This window comes from Lactuca sativa, chromosome 6 (assembly GCF_002870075.4).
Source record: "Lactuca sativa cultivar Salinas chromosome 6, Lsat_Salinas_v11, whole genome shotgun sequence".
NCBI classification, from domain to species: Eukaryota; Viridiplantae; Streptophyta; class Magnoliopsida; order Asterales; family Asteraceae; genus Lactuca; species Lactuca sativa.
In genome coordinates, this window is record NC_056628.2 from 1,245,173 (window position 1) to 1,259,302 (window position 14,130).

Sequence of the window (14,130 nt, forward strand, 5' to 3'; positions counted from 1 at the left end):
TCTTTTCTGGTGTTTCTCCCAGCACAACTTTTGAAATTTGCTCACTTAGAATCACTGTGGACTGTTTCTTTAATTGCCTTCGCGTATCTATCAAGTCTTGCAGTAATTTCTGGTTCTCGGAAGCTTTGGATAAGGACTTAACAAAGGGAGTATTAATTGGAATCCCTTTCACATGTTTCACAAACTCTAAATGTTCCTTCTCCAGTTGACTAAGTGTTGCACGGGTGGGAAATGGCATAGGTGGATGATAATCTGGAATAGGCTCAAAAGATTTTTGCTCAGACTTGCGCCACGTCGTGGCCAGAGGTGTGCCACGTCGTGGCGAGCCTGGTTCAACATTCTCTCTGTTTTTGATCCTTGATTTCTTGGGCTGCTGCGGTTGTTCTTCCAACGCCTCCAGGAACTCGGATATTGTATCTTCTTCAGTATCGATGGCCATTACGTGAGATTGGGCTTTTACTTCGGGATTCTTCGGAGACAATTTTTCGTGGACTAAAATGGCTAGTTGACCAAATTGTACTTCAAGGTTATGGATGGAGGCTTGCTGGTTTTTTATCATTGTTTGTTGTTCCATGATGGCGGAATCCGTGGCATCATGTCTCTTTTCCGAAGTCTCCATAAACTTCATCAAAATGGTCTCTAGGTCAGGTTTCTTCTCGATTGGTGGTTGCTCCTTTTGGTAAAAGCCTCGACCTGTCTGCCTATACTTCTCTTCTTTTTGCTTTTTATATTCTTCATATGGCAGCCACTCCCTCTTTGGTTTCCTCCAGTCGTCATCAAACTTATCCCCACTAGAGTAGCACACTTGAGCTTTTCTGTTCCCAAACTCATCCATATTGCGGTCCTTGGTCAAGTGTGGACCACTGCATCGCTCGCACCCCACTCTTATGGCATGTATCGACTGGTCCATTTGTGTTATCCGGCGATCCATGTTATTTAGCATGGCCATGACAGCTGCAATGTCTTCAGTTTGGGCCCCTCCACCGCTTTTACTTCCGTCTTGCCTCGGGTTATGGTATTCGTGGGAGTGTTTCGCGAATTCTTCGATGAGCTCCTTGACTTCCCTTGGATTTTTCTTTGTCAACGGTCCTTGAGAATCAAGGAGTTGTCTTGTCATTACATTGACCCCATCATAAAAGATTGACATCTCTTGCTGCACATTTAGGTCATGTTGAGGGCAATTTCTGAGTAAGCCCTTATACCGCTCCCATGCTTCGTATAGTGACTCCCCCGGTTGTTGCTCAAAGTTAGCTATCGCCTTCTTGAGTTTGGCTATTTTGGATGGCGGGCAAAACTGGTCCAGGAATTGCTCACGCATTTGAGCCCATGTGGTGATTGTACCTGGTGGGAGTGCTTTTAACCACTCCTTAGCAGCTCCTTTGAAAGTGATGGGAAGCATCCTAAGCAAGACTGTATTCCTGGTGACATTTGGGATATTGAAGTAATCTGCAATGTCGTTGACTTCGTCTAGATGCTTAAAAGCATCCTCATGATCCTTCCCGAAAAATGGGATGTCCTTCAGTGCTGTCAATATGTGTCCCTTCAGCTCAAATGTGGCAGTGGCAGGAATTGCGGGTTGGACTAGCCCAGGACCCATATCATCTCGGATCCGCTTTTTTTATGCTCCCATGGACATTTCTTCAATCGCTTCCATCTCGTTCCTTGGCTCGTTCTCGGGTTCACTTGTGTGTTCTTCAAATTCTGGCTCGGTATCGCTTTCGGACTCGCTTTCTAGCACGGGTGTGTGATCCAAGTGCTCAAGATTGCTCTTGTGCTTCGCTGATGAGCTGGACTCTCCTGTCTTCTTTCCCGACTTCCTAGAAAAGGCTGACTTCAATTCTTGCAAGGGCGTCTTTTTCTTGCGAAGTGCAGATTCAGGGTCTTCCAGTGGTGGCACCAAGTGTGTGTTTGAGCTTCTGGTCATGAACTCCTGCAACTTGCTAAACTAAAACGTAAAACTGTACTAAAATAAGAAAAACTAACTACCAACTAAAAAAAATTTTAAAAATTTTTGCCTGTCCACGTCGTGGCAAGTATGTGACCACGTCGTGGACTTCTTGAAAAAAAAATTTATTTTGCTGAAAAATTAACTTTTTGTGGCTGTGACTCCACAAGAAGGATCGATTAATTTAATGCAAATAAATAAACTAAAAACTAAGCCGCTTCCCCAGCAACGGCGCCAAAAACTTGATGTGCACAAAAGTACTCAATAATTTTAATATTTATAACCTAACAAACTTAACTATCTATGCACTTATAGGCAGTGTACCTAGTCAGATTACAGTATAGCTTGGGTAAGTCGGGTGTCGATCACAGGGAACGGTGTTCTAATTAATTTACTTGCTATTAAATTAACCTAATTTATTAACAAATTTAATAAAGGTTTTTATCTGATTTTACAAGATCAGATGAACTTAAATCCAATTCAATAAGTAAAAACACACACTCTTGTTTAGATTGAATTCACTTTTCCCTTATGGCTAGCTAACAATTACGGATTACTAAGTTGGTTTTTACTTATATTAGTAATTTAGTTCTATTTTACCAATATTTAACTAATTCATGTCAAACCATGTATGTTCACACATAATTAAACACAAAACTAATTATAGTTGTAAATATGCTATATAAGATTTGTTGTGTAAACGCAATTATGATCACAATTCTCGTTCTCTAGCACAGCTAAACTTTAATTTATTCTAATTACTAACTAAGATTGGTCAATCCTAGCTCTAACAATTCAATGTTCACTATATTATTAGGTAAACAGGTTCATGCAGTTTAATGGTCACTAAGCTACACAGAACATGTAATTAAGCAATTAGATAAACAAATATTACCATGCTAGGTCATACAAATCAAACACAAGCAAATTTTCACCAACTAAGCTTAATCCATAATCATATAACTATTCATAAGTTCAAAGCTTCATCTAGCTAAACAAGAGTAGCTAGATTCAGTTGCTCATCATAGTAATTAAACTAACACAGCTAAAACTAATGAAAGACATGTTTTAAAAATAAACCTTTACTTCTTTTGGTGTTGAAAACCCTCTTCCAGAACCTTTCTTTCGTTCTTATTCGTCTCCTGGAACTCTTTTTCTTCTCCAAAAGTCTCCCCTTTCGTAATAATCAGGAGAACTTATATAATCCTTAAAAACCCGCGCCACGTCGTGGCCAGGTTGCGCCACGTCGTGGGCTTCAAGCAATCCGTATCCTTCAAGGAAATCCTCCGCGTCGCGATGCTTATCTTCTGGAACACCCATGCCACGTCGTGGGCTTCATTGCCACGTCGTGAATTTAGTCCTTATCGTGAATTTATTATTTTCTTGTCTTCCAAGCCTCCCATGTTCCCCATTTTGTCACCTTTGGTCCCTTTCTTCGAAAATCCTTTGTATTGACTGAAAATAACAATTTAAACTCATAAGTATCATTATTCTAAACATATTATCAATTTATTAATAAAAATGTACTTAAATACTGCCTAAAAATAAGTGTAAATATACTTGACTCATCTCAGATATCTCTTCCTCTATACCCGGACTCTGAGTCTTACTTAGTTTGGCATTGATTTGGATCGGTAAATCTCCTTTGTTGGAATTCTGCATGTTGAACCTTTTCAATACTTTGTCCATGTAAGTACTCTAACTAAGTCCAATTAGTCTTTTACTCCTTTCTCTTAATATCCTTATCCCTAGGATATAGGCGGCCTCCCCAAGGTCCTTCATAGAAAAGCACTTCCCAAGCCAGGACTTCACTTCTTGCAAAGTTGGGACATCATTTCCTATGAGTAGTATGTCATCCACATAGAGTACCAAAAAGCTGACTATACTCCCACTAGCTCTGACATACACGCAAGAATCATCTTCGCTTCTCGAGAAGCCAAACTCTTTGACCTTTTCATCAAAACAAAGATTCCAGCTGCGAGATGCTTGTTTCAATCCATAAATAGATCTATCAAGCTTGCACACCCTATTAGGGTATTCTGGACTGGCAAAACTGTAACAACTCAATTTTTCAAACAAATTTTTCATTTTAAAAACATAATTATTTCCATTAAAAACAAGACATAAACAGTTTAATCATTCGGTCAATACAATTATTCAAACTCCCAAGATCATGAAACATTCTTCAGTGTGTATCGATCATGCCGGCGCCTTCCCACGGTCCTCGCTAGTACCTGAAAAACATACATCCACAACAACTGTAAGCATAAATGCTTAGTGAGTTCCCCAAAATACAACTTACGCACATACGCCTTCCGGCCCGGACCATTCGGTCCACATAACATTGCCTTCCGGTCCATGTGTCTCTGGGGACTTCCGTCCCTGCTGGGTAAACCTTCCGGCCTTACCCACGCCGACCTTCCGGTCCATCACACATCATATCGCCTTCCGGCCCATAACATATTCGCCTTCCGGCCCATAACATACATAGCACATATAACATATAACATACCACATATAGCATACATATCACATATCATATCCGACCTTCCGGTCACACAGTCAACCCTTCCGGGTACAGTATAGTGAGAAGACTCACCTCGTAAGTGCTGAAAGCTATCAACTCCTGAAATCACTCGCGCACAAACCAACGAGCTACAACCCTCCTATAACATTACATAACTCATTAACACCCATATCATCTAAGTGTGACTATCCCTAAGAAGTCAGACTTAGGTCAACTCTGGTCAACGGTCAACGGTCAACTCGACTGGACTCTGCGAGTACCATGGCGACTCGGCGAGTCTAGTCGTCCTCACAAACTCCTGAATATTCCCTTTCTACTCGTCGAGTATCCCTCTTGACTCGACGAGGTCCTCGTGGAAGAATCGCGGGGCCACCCCGACTCCACTCGCTGAGTCTGAAGAACAACTCGGCGAGTCCATGCCATGCAGACGAGTAACTGCTTCCTGAGATAGGTCTCGTCCCGAAGTACACATGCATGGGACCTTCTGGACCTCTAAAGGTCCTAATACAAGACTATAATCGTGGGGTAACAAGGCATTACATCATCAAATCACTAAATGGGTTCTATAAACCCTAATTCCATAAATACATCAATATAGCAGAGCATACACGAATTCTTACCTGGATGATGTGTTCTCTGTGTTCCCAACCTCAGAATGTGACCCCCTTGCTGCTCTTTTAGCCAATCCTTCCTCTTCCTTGCACCCCCACTCTTCTATAATCAACAATGGCCTAAGATCCTTGCTCCTGCTGCACTAAATCGATTTAGGGTTTTTCTCAGAAAGCTAAAACGAACAATGACGGCCAATGGACCCCTTTTATACGTCCCAAACCTGAACGGTTAGGGTTTCTGCTGAACAGCGTCGACTCGCCGAGTCCATATCTGGACTCGTCGAGTCCAGTCGCGGAACCGCGACCAAGTCCGCGATCCTACTCGGCGACTCTAGGCTCCACTCGCCGAGTCCCCCCTTAAATCACCCCAAAAACATAATTTTAATAATACCTGAGATTCCGGGCTGTTACAACTCTCCCCCACTTGGATTAGACTTCGCCCTCGAAGTCTCACTCTGCAAATAGTTCCGGATGCTGCTCCCGCATTTCGCGCTCCGGTTCCCAAGTCATTTCTGATCCCTTACGGTGTTGCCATTGAACCAACACCAGAGGTACTTCCTTGTTCCTCAGAACCTTGATCTTCCGATCCCTGATAGCCACTGGTCTCTCCGCGTAATTCAGGCTCGCATCCACCTGAATATCCTCCAATGGAACCACTGCCGACTCATCGGCTATGCACTTCCTCAACTGCGACACATGAAAAGTGTCATGGATCTGACCCAACTCCGCTGGCAACTCCAACCGGTAGGCTACCCGACCTATCCTTGCAATCACACGAAATGGCCCAATATACCGGGGCCCCAACTTGCCTCTCTTCCTGAACCGAATCACTCCTTTCCAAGGAGAGACCTTCAGGAGAACGAAGTCGCCGACTTGAAATTCAAGCTCGGATCGGCGCCTGTCTGCATAACTCTTCTGTCGGCTCTGGGCAGTCAATAGTCTTTGTCTCACTTGTTGAATCTGCTCTGTCGTCTGGAGTATGATCTCCGTGCTGCCCATCACTCTCTGTCCCACCTCTCCCCAGCAAATGGGAGTCCGACACCTCCTACCATACAACAGCTCGAAAGGCGGCTTACCAATGCTCGAATGATGGCTGTTGTTGTAGGAAAACTCTGCTAAGGGTAAATACGCATCCCAACTACCCCCGAAGTCTAGCACACACGCTCGGAGCATGTCCTCCAGTGTCTGAATTGTCCGTTCGCTCTGACCGTCTGTCTGGGGATGGTATGCGGTACTAAAATGCAATTTAGTACCCAGCTCCTCATGGAATTTCTTCCAGAATCTGGAAGTAAAGCGCACATCACGGTCTGACACAATCGAGATCGGCACCCCGTGCCGAGATACCACCTCTCTCACGTATATCTCCGCCAATTTCTCCGCCGAAGAACTCTCACTGATGGCAAGGAAGTGTGCACTCTTTGTCAACCTATCCACGATCACCCAAATTGCGTCAACTCCCCTAGCAGTCCTCGGCAATTTGGTGATAAAATCCATAGTAATCTGTTCCCACTTCCACTCGGGGATCTTCAATGGCTGCAACTTGCCATGCGGTCTCTGGTGCTCAGCCTTAACCCTACGGCAGGTCAAGCACCTCTCAACGAACCATGCCACGTCCCTCTTCATACAGGGCCACCAATATTCCTTCCTTAAGTCCAAATACATCTTTGTAGCACCGGGATGGATCGAGAATTTCGATCTATGAGCCTCTTCCATCAACGTAATACGCGTACCGCCCACGAACGGTACCCAAATCCGACCCTGAAACGTCATAAGGCCTCGACTATCCTTGACAAACTCTGAGATTAACCCCACAACCCGCTCTTTCTTCTGCATTTCTGGTCGCACCGCCTCTGCCTGGGCCCCACGAATAGCGTCCAATACTGGAGTCATCACAGTCAGTCTCAAGCATACGTCTCGCAATGGAGTGCTCTCCGCCCTGCGGCTCAATGCATCGGCTACCACATTAGCCTTGCCTGGGTGGTACAGGATCTCACAATCATAATCCTTGACCACATCCAACCACCTCCTCTGACGCATATTTAGGTTGGGCTGATCCATCAAATACTTCAAACTCTTATGGTCCGTGTATATCGTACATCGAACCCCATACAAGTAGTGGCGCCAAATCTTGAGGGCGAACACTACTGCCCCCAACTCTAAATCATGCGTGGGATATCTCGCCTCATGAGGCTTCAGCTGCCTCGACGCATAAGCTATCACATGACCCCTCTGCATTAACACTGCACCCAATCCCGAAATCGATGCGTCGCAATATACCACGAAATCTTCCATCCCTTCTGGAAGAGCTAATACCGGGGCTTCGCACAATCTCTGGCGAAGTGTCTCAAAGGAGGTCTGCTGCTCGGGCCCCCATGAGAACGTAACACCCTTCCGGGTCAATCTGGTGAGTGGCACTGCGATCTTGGAGAAATCCTTGATAAATCTCCGATAATACCCTGCCAACCCAAGGAAACTTCTGATCTCAGAGGGTGACCTCGGCACCTCCCAACTCATCACCGCCTCAACCTTGGCCGGATCGACCAATATCCCTTTCTGATTAACCACATGTCCTAGAAACTGGACCTCCCGTAACCAGAAGTCACATTTGGAGAACTTTGCATAAAGTTTCTCCGACCTCAATACCTCAAGGACCTCCCTCAAATGCTCCTCATGCTGCTCTTTCGATCTCGAATACACCAGAATGTCGTCGATAAATACAATCACCGACCGATCCAACATCGGCCTGCATACTCTGTTCATGAGATCCATGAACACAGCCGGGGCGTTGGTGAGTCCAAAAGGCATCACCACAAACTCATAATGTCCATATCGCGTTCTAAACGCTGTCTTCTGGACGTCTTCATCCCGTACTCTCACCTGATGATATCCTGACCTCAGATCGATCTTGGAAAACCAAGATGCTCCCTGCAACTGATCGAATAAATCATCGATCCTCGGCAACGGGTAACGGTTCTTGACCGTTAGCTTGTTCAACTCCCGGTAATCAATGCACATCCGGTGTGAACCATCTTTCTTTTTGACGAACAGAATAGGTGCTCCCCATGGCGAGCTGCTCGGCCGAATGAATCCCTTTCCTAGCAACTCCTGGAGTTGCGAGGACAACTCTTGCATCTCTGGAGGTGCAAGACGATAGGGCACCTTGGCAATAGGCGCTGCCCCCGGAACCAGATCGATACTAAACTCTACTTGCCTCACAGGCGGTACTCCCGGCAACTCCTCGGGAAAGACATCTGAAAACTCGCGCACCACCGGAACTTCCTCAACTGACTTCGGTTTCTCAGAAACCTCCCGCGTATCCATCACATACGCCACGAAACCCTTACAGCCCTGTCGTAGACACTGCCTCGCCCTAGCGGCCGAACAAAAAGCTGATCCCGAACGGGTACCCTCGCCATATACCGAAAGAACTCCCCCTCTAGGGTCTCGTATAGTCACCAACTGACGCTCACAGTCGATGACAGCGCCGAACCGGCTCAGCCAGTCCATGCCCACGATGACACAGACATCCCCCATCGCGATAGGAATCAGATCAATCGGGAATCCAACCCCGAAAATATCTAGTACACATCCCCGAAGAACCTCCGTAGCACAAATCACCTTCTCGTCAGCTATAGATACTCTCAAAGGTCGACTCAACGACTCACGACTAGCGCCAATATGCTGACTAAAGGCCAAGGACACAAAGGACCTACTCGCACCCGAGTCAAATAACACTAAGGCAGGCACAGAGTTCACAAGGAAAGTACCTACGCGCATAATAACATAAGCATAACATATCGACATTAAAATAATTACATGAATTACAACATACCTGCCACAACATCGGGCGCAGCGCGGACCTCTTCCGCAGTCAGCTGAAAGGCTCTTCCCCGAGCCCTCGGGGCCTCGGCCTTCACCGGTCGAGTCGCAGGAACTCCGGCAGCAGGTGCAGATCCCTGAAGAAGCTGAGGGCACTCAGCCTTCCTATGGCCAGTCTGGTTGCAATGAAAGCAAACCGAAAATCCCTTGGGGCACTCCCTAGCAATGTGCCCCTCCTTGCCACACTTGTAGCAAGCACCAGATCGACATACTCCATTATGACTCTTGCCGCACTTCCCGCAAGTGCGACCCTTCGAACCTCCTGTCCTCGAATCAGCGGACTTGGCCCGCTTGGCTGCCGGCTGGAACTGGGCCGGTCGCCGATCCACCCGCTGAGACTCGGCCTCCTCCCTAGCCTGGGTCTCCAACTCGATCTCGCGCTTCCTGGCATTCGCCTGAAGCTCAGCAAAAGTATGGTAAGTGGAGTTTGACACAAACTCCCGAATATCCCTCCTCAAGACACCCAAGTATCGGCTCATCCGAGCCTGCTCTGAGGACACCAGCTCAGGGCAAAACATCGCCCTCTCATGAAACTTCCGTGTAATCACCGCAACAGAATCGGTACCCTGCTTGAGGGTCAAGAACTCCTGCACCAATCGTTCCCTCTCCACCGGGGGAACGTACTCATCCCTGAACATGGCAGTAAATCCCTCCCATGTCACCGCTGTAGTCTCTGCCAAAGTGAAATTCGCTGTCACGAACTTCCACCAGTCCTTCGCTCCCAGACGGAGCTGGTTCAAAGCGAACCGTACCCTCAGGTGCTCCGGGCATGAACAAGTATAGAAGCACCCCTCTATATCTGCGATCCACCTCATCGCAGCAATCGGATCCTGCGTCCCATCGAACTCTGGTGGCTTCGTGTTGCTGAACTCTCGGAACAGCAATGAATCACCCCCCTGTGGCCTAGCAGCGGCCACAGCTGCGGTAGCTGCAGCGGTTGCAGCCTCAGTCAATGCGGCGTACCGCTCGTCGAACGTCTCCATCAGGGTGGTCTTGATAGACCCAAACATCTCCGGGATCTCAGCCCGGATCGCCGCCGCCACCTCCTCGTGGATCATCTGACGAATGTCCTCGTCACTCATACCGCTCGAACTTTCCCCGTGCCGCGGTCTAACCATGATATCTCTGAAATACAACATAAAACTATCAGAGATTCTACCGAGTATAATCGTACTCGACACGCAACCCTACTCAGTCCCAGATAGCCAGGGATTCTTACTTGGGCCTCCCACTGACCCGGCGTCCTCGGTAGTACGGGCCCAATACTACCGACTACACCGCATCAATGTTCATCCCAAGTCCTCCTCCCCAAACTCCAGATAGTGAGTACTAGCAAAGCATCACATATAGGCAACCTCCCTAGACTAAGGCATCACAAATCAGGCCACTCTAGTCCTATCATGAATACCTAGTCTTCTAGCATGCATAACAATTCATATCATATAATATTGTAAGGTATTTTGGGGATCTTTTACCGTTCGGGCGCTGACTGATCGTACACACTGCTTCTTTCTTGCTTACCACAAAACCATTTACAAAAGTTATGCCTTTATTTGAAAAGTTTCCTCAAATCCTCGGTTTGAGTTCAGTTACCCCCCGAAGGTGCACCCGAATCCCTCAAACCAAGGCTCTGATACCAATTGTAACAACTCAATTTTTCAAACAAATTTTTCATTTTAAAAACATAATTATTTCCATTAAAAACAAGACATAAACAGTTTAATCATTCGGTCAATACAATTATTCAAACTCCCAAGATCATGAAACATTCTTCAGTGTGTATCGATCATGCCGGCGCCTTCCCACGGTCCTCGCTAGTACCTGAAAAACATACATCCACAACAACTGTAAGCATAAATGCTTAGTGAGTTCCCCAAAATACAACTTACGCACATACGCCTTCCGGCCCGGACCATTCGGTCCACATAACATTGCCTTCCGGTCCATGTGTCTCTGGGGACTTCCGTCCCTGCTGGGTAAACCTTCCGGCCTTACCCACGCCGACCTTCCGGTCCATCACACATCATATCGCCTTCCGGCCCATAACATATTCGCCTTCCGGCCCATAACATACATAGCACATATAACATATAACATACCACATATAGCATACATATCACATATCATATCCGACCTTCCGGTCACACAGTCAACCCTTCCGGGTACAGTATAGTGAGAAGACTCACCTCGTAAGTGCTGAAAGCTATCAACTCCTGAAATCACTCGCGCACAAACCAACGAGCTACAACCCTCCTATAACATTACATAACTCATTAACACCCATATCATCTAAGTGTGACTATCCCTAAGAAGTCAGACTTAGGTCAACTCTGGTCAACGGTCAACTCGACTGGACTCGGCGAGTACCATGGCGACTCGGCGAGTCTAGTCGTCCTCACAAACTCCTGAATATTCCCTTTCTACTCGTCGAGTATCCCTCTTGACTCGACGAGGTCCTCGTGGAAGAATCGCGGGGCCACCCCGACTCCACTCGCCGAGTCTGATGAACAACTCGGCGAGTCCCAGTGAATCTTCAAGCTACTCGCCGAGTCTGAAGAACAACTCGGCGAGTCCATGCCATGCAGACGAGTAACTGCTTCCTGAGATAGGTCTCGTCCCGAAGTACACATGCATGGGACCTTCTGGACCTCTAAAGGTCCTAATACAAGACTATAATCGTGGGGTAACAAGGCATTACATCATCAAATCACTAAATGGGTTCTATAAACCCTAATTCCATAAATACATCAATATAGCAGAGCATACACGAATTCTTACCTGGATGATGTGTTCTCTGTGTTCCCAACCTCAGAATGTGACCCCCTTGCTGCTCTTTTAGCCAATCCTTCCTCTTCCTTGCATCCCCACTCTTCTATAATCAACAATGGCCTAAGATCCTTGCTCCTGCTGCACTAAATCGATTTAGGGTTTTTCTCAGAAAGCTAAAACGAACAATGACGGCCAATGGACCCCTTTTATACGTCCCAAACCTGAACGGTTAGGGTTTCTGCTGAACAGCGTCGACTCGCCGAGTCCATATCTGGACTCGTCGAGTCCAGTCGCGGAACCGCGACCAAGTCCGCGATCCTACTCGGCGAGTCTAGGCTCCACTCGCCGAGTCCCCCCTTAAATCACCCCAAAAACATAATTTTAATAATACCTGAGATTCCGGGCTGTTACAAAAACCCTCTGGCTGAACCATGTAAACATCCTCAGCCAGCTTCCAATTAGGGAAAGCAGTTTTGACATCTATTTTCCATATTTCATAATCATGAAATGCAGCAATGGCTAGCATGATCCTAATGGACTTAATCTTCGCTACTGGTGAGAAGGTTTCATCATAATCAATACCATGAGTTTGAGTAAAACCTTTTGCAACCAGTCGCGCTTTGTAAATGTGCACCTTTCCATCCATGTCAATCTTCTTCTTGAAGATCCATTTGCACCCGATTGTTTTACGGCCTGGTACATTGTCAAGCAAGTTCCAAACTTGATTGTCATACATGGACTGTATCTCGCTGTCCATGGCCTCCTTCCATTTAGTAGACTCTGGGCCTACCATGGCTTCGTTAAAACTGTTAGGTTCATCCAAATTTACCAGTGTACTATCACTGATAAACCTATCACCTTCTGTAGTAATATGGAATCCATAATAGAAATCAGGTGTGTTCCTTGCCCTTGTGGAACGCCTTGCAGGCACACACTCGTTAGCTGGCTCAACAGGTGTTTCCTCCTTAGGTTGATTGCTAGTGTCTGAGGTTCCTTCACCACTTGACTCTTGAATTTCTTCAAGATCAATTTGCCTCCCACTGTTTCCTTGGCTTATAAATTCTCTCTCTCGAAAGACTCCTCTTCTTGCCACAAAGACCAAATTCTTACTAGGTCCGTAGAAGAGCTAACCAAAAGAATTTCGCGGGTAGCCGATGAAAATACACCTCTCACTTCAAGGTTCGAGCTTATCCTGATTCTCGTGTCTCACGAAAGCCTCGCAACCCCAAATCTTGATGTGATCTAGATTGGGAACTTTCCCAATCCACAATTCGTGAGGTGTTTTAGTAACCTTCTTTGTAGGGACTAGATTAAGGATATGGGCAGATGTCTCTAAGGCATACCCCCAAAAAGAGATTGGTAACGAAAGTTGACTCATCATGGAATGAACCATGTCCAGCAAGGTTCGATTATGCCTCTCGGCTACACCATTCAGCTGTGGTGTCCTGGGAGGTGTCAATTGTGAGACAATCCCACATTCCTTAAGATAGTCAAGGAACTCTATACTAAGATACTCACCACCTCGATCGAATCGTAGCATCTTAATCTTCCTGCCTAATTGATTCTCCACTTCCTGTTTAAACTCTTTAAACTTTTCAATGGTCTCTGACTTATGCTTGATTAAGTAGACATAACCATATCTACTGTAATCATCAGTAAAAGTCACACAATAGCGATGAGCATCCCTTGTGGAAGTTTTAAATGGTCCACATACATCAGTATGTATAAGGTCCAACAAACCCTCACCCCTTGCACAAGTACCAGTGAAGGGTGATTTTGTCATTTTTTCAAGCAAACAAGATTCACAACTGTCATCCGACTTTAGGTCAACTGACTCCAGGACTCCATCCTTTTGGAGTTGGCCTATGCGTTTCTTGTTTACATGTCCAAGACGACGATGCCATAATGATGCCTTATCCAAGCTAGTAGACGAATCAATACACAACACATTATTTCCTAGGTTATCTACAACCGACATAGTTTCATACATACCATCACAAGGTAATACTTTAAAATAAAGAACATTATTAAAGAAAGCATTAATACCACCACAATCATTATCAAACGAAAAGGTAAAACCTTTTTTGTACAAACCATGAAAAGAAATAATATTTCTTGCCATTTTAGACGAGTACACACATTTATTCCAATCTAACTATAACCCACTACTTAGCATCAAGGTATAAACTCCAATCTTGGAAACAGGTGAAGCCTTCCTATTTCCCATAATCAGGTTTATCTTCCCGTGCTCCACATCCTCACTTCTTCTTAGGCCCTGTAAATCAGAACATATGTGAATACCATATCCTGAATCAAGCACCCAAGAGTAAGAATATGGTGAGTTATTAGACAATATTGTGTAAATACCTGCATGGGTGGGTTTCACTTTCCCATCCTTA

At 45.8% G+C, this 14,130-nt stretch overlaps 1 non-coding gene across 1 annotated transcript; it reads left to right on the forward strand.

Annotated features, from left to right (window-relative positions):
* The first annotated feature begins 1,163 nt into the window (after nucleotides 1–1,163).
* LOC111888478 (small nucleolar RNA R71) lies at nucleotides 1,164–1,270 on the forward strand. The gene has a single exon (XR_002849229.2). It is a non-coding gene; the product is annotated as a small nucleolar RNA R71 (small nucleolar RNA).
* The last annotated feature ends 12,860 nt before the right edge of the window (nucleotides 1,271–14,130 follow it).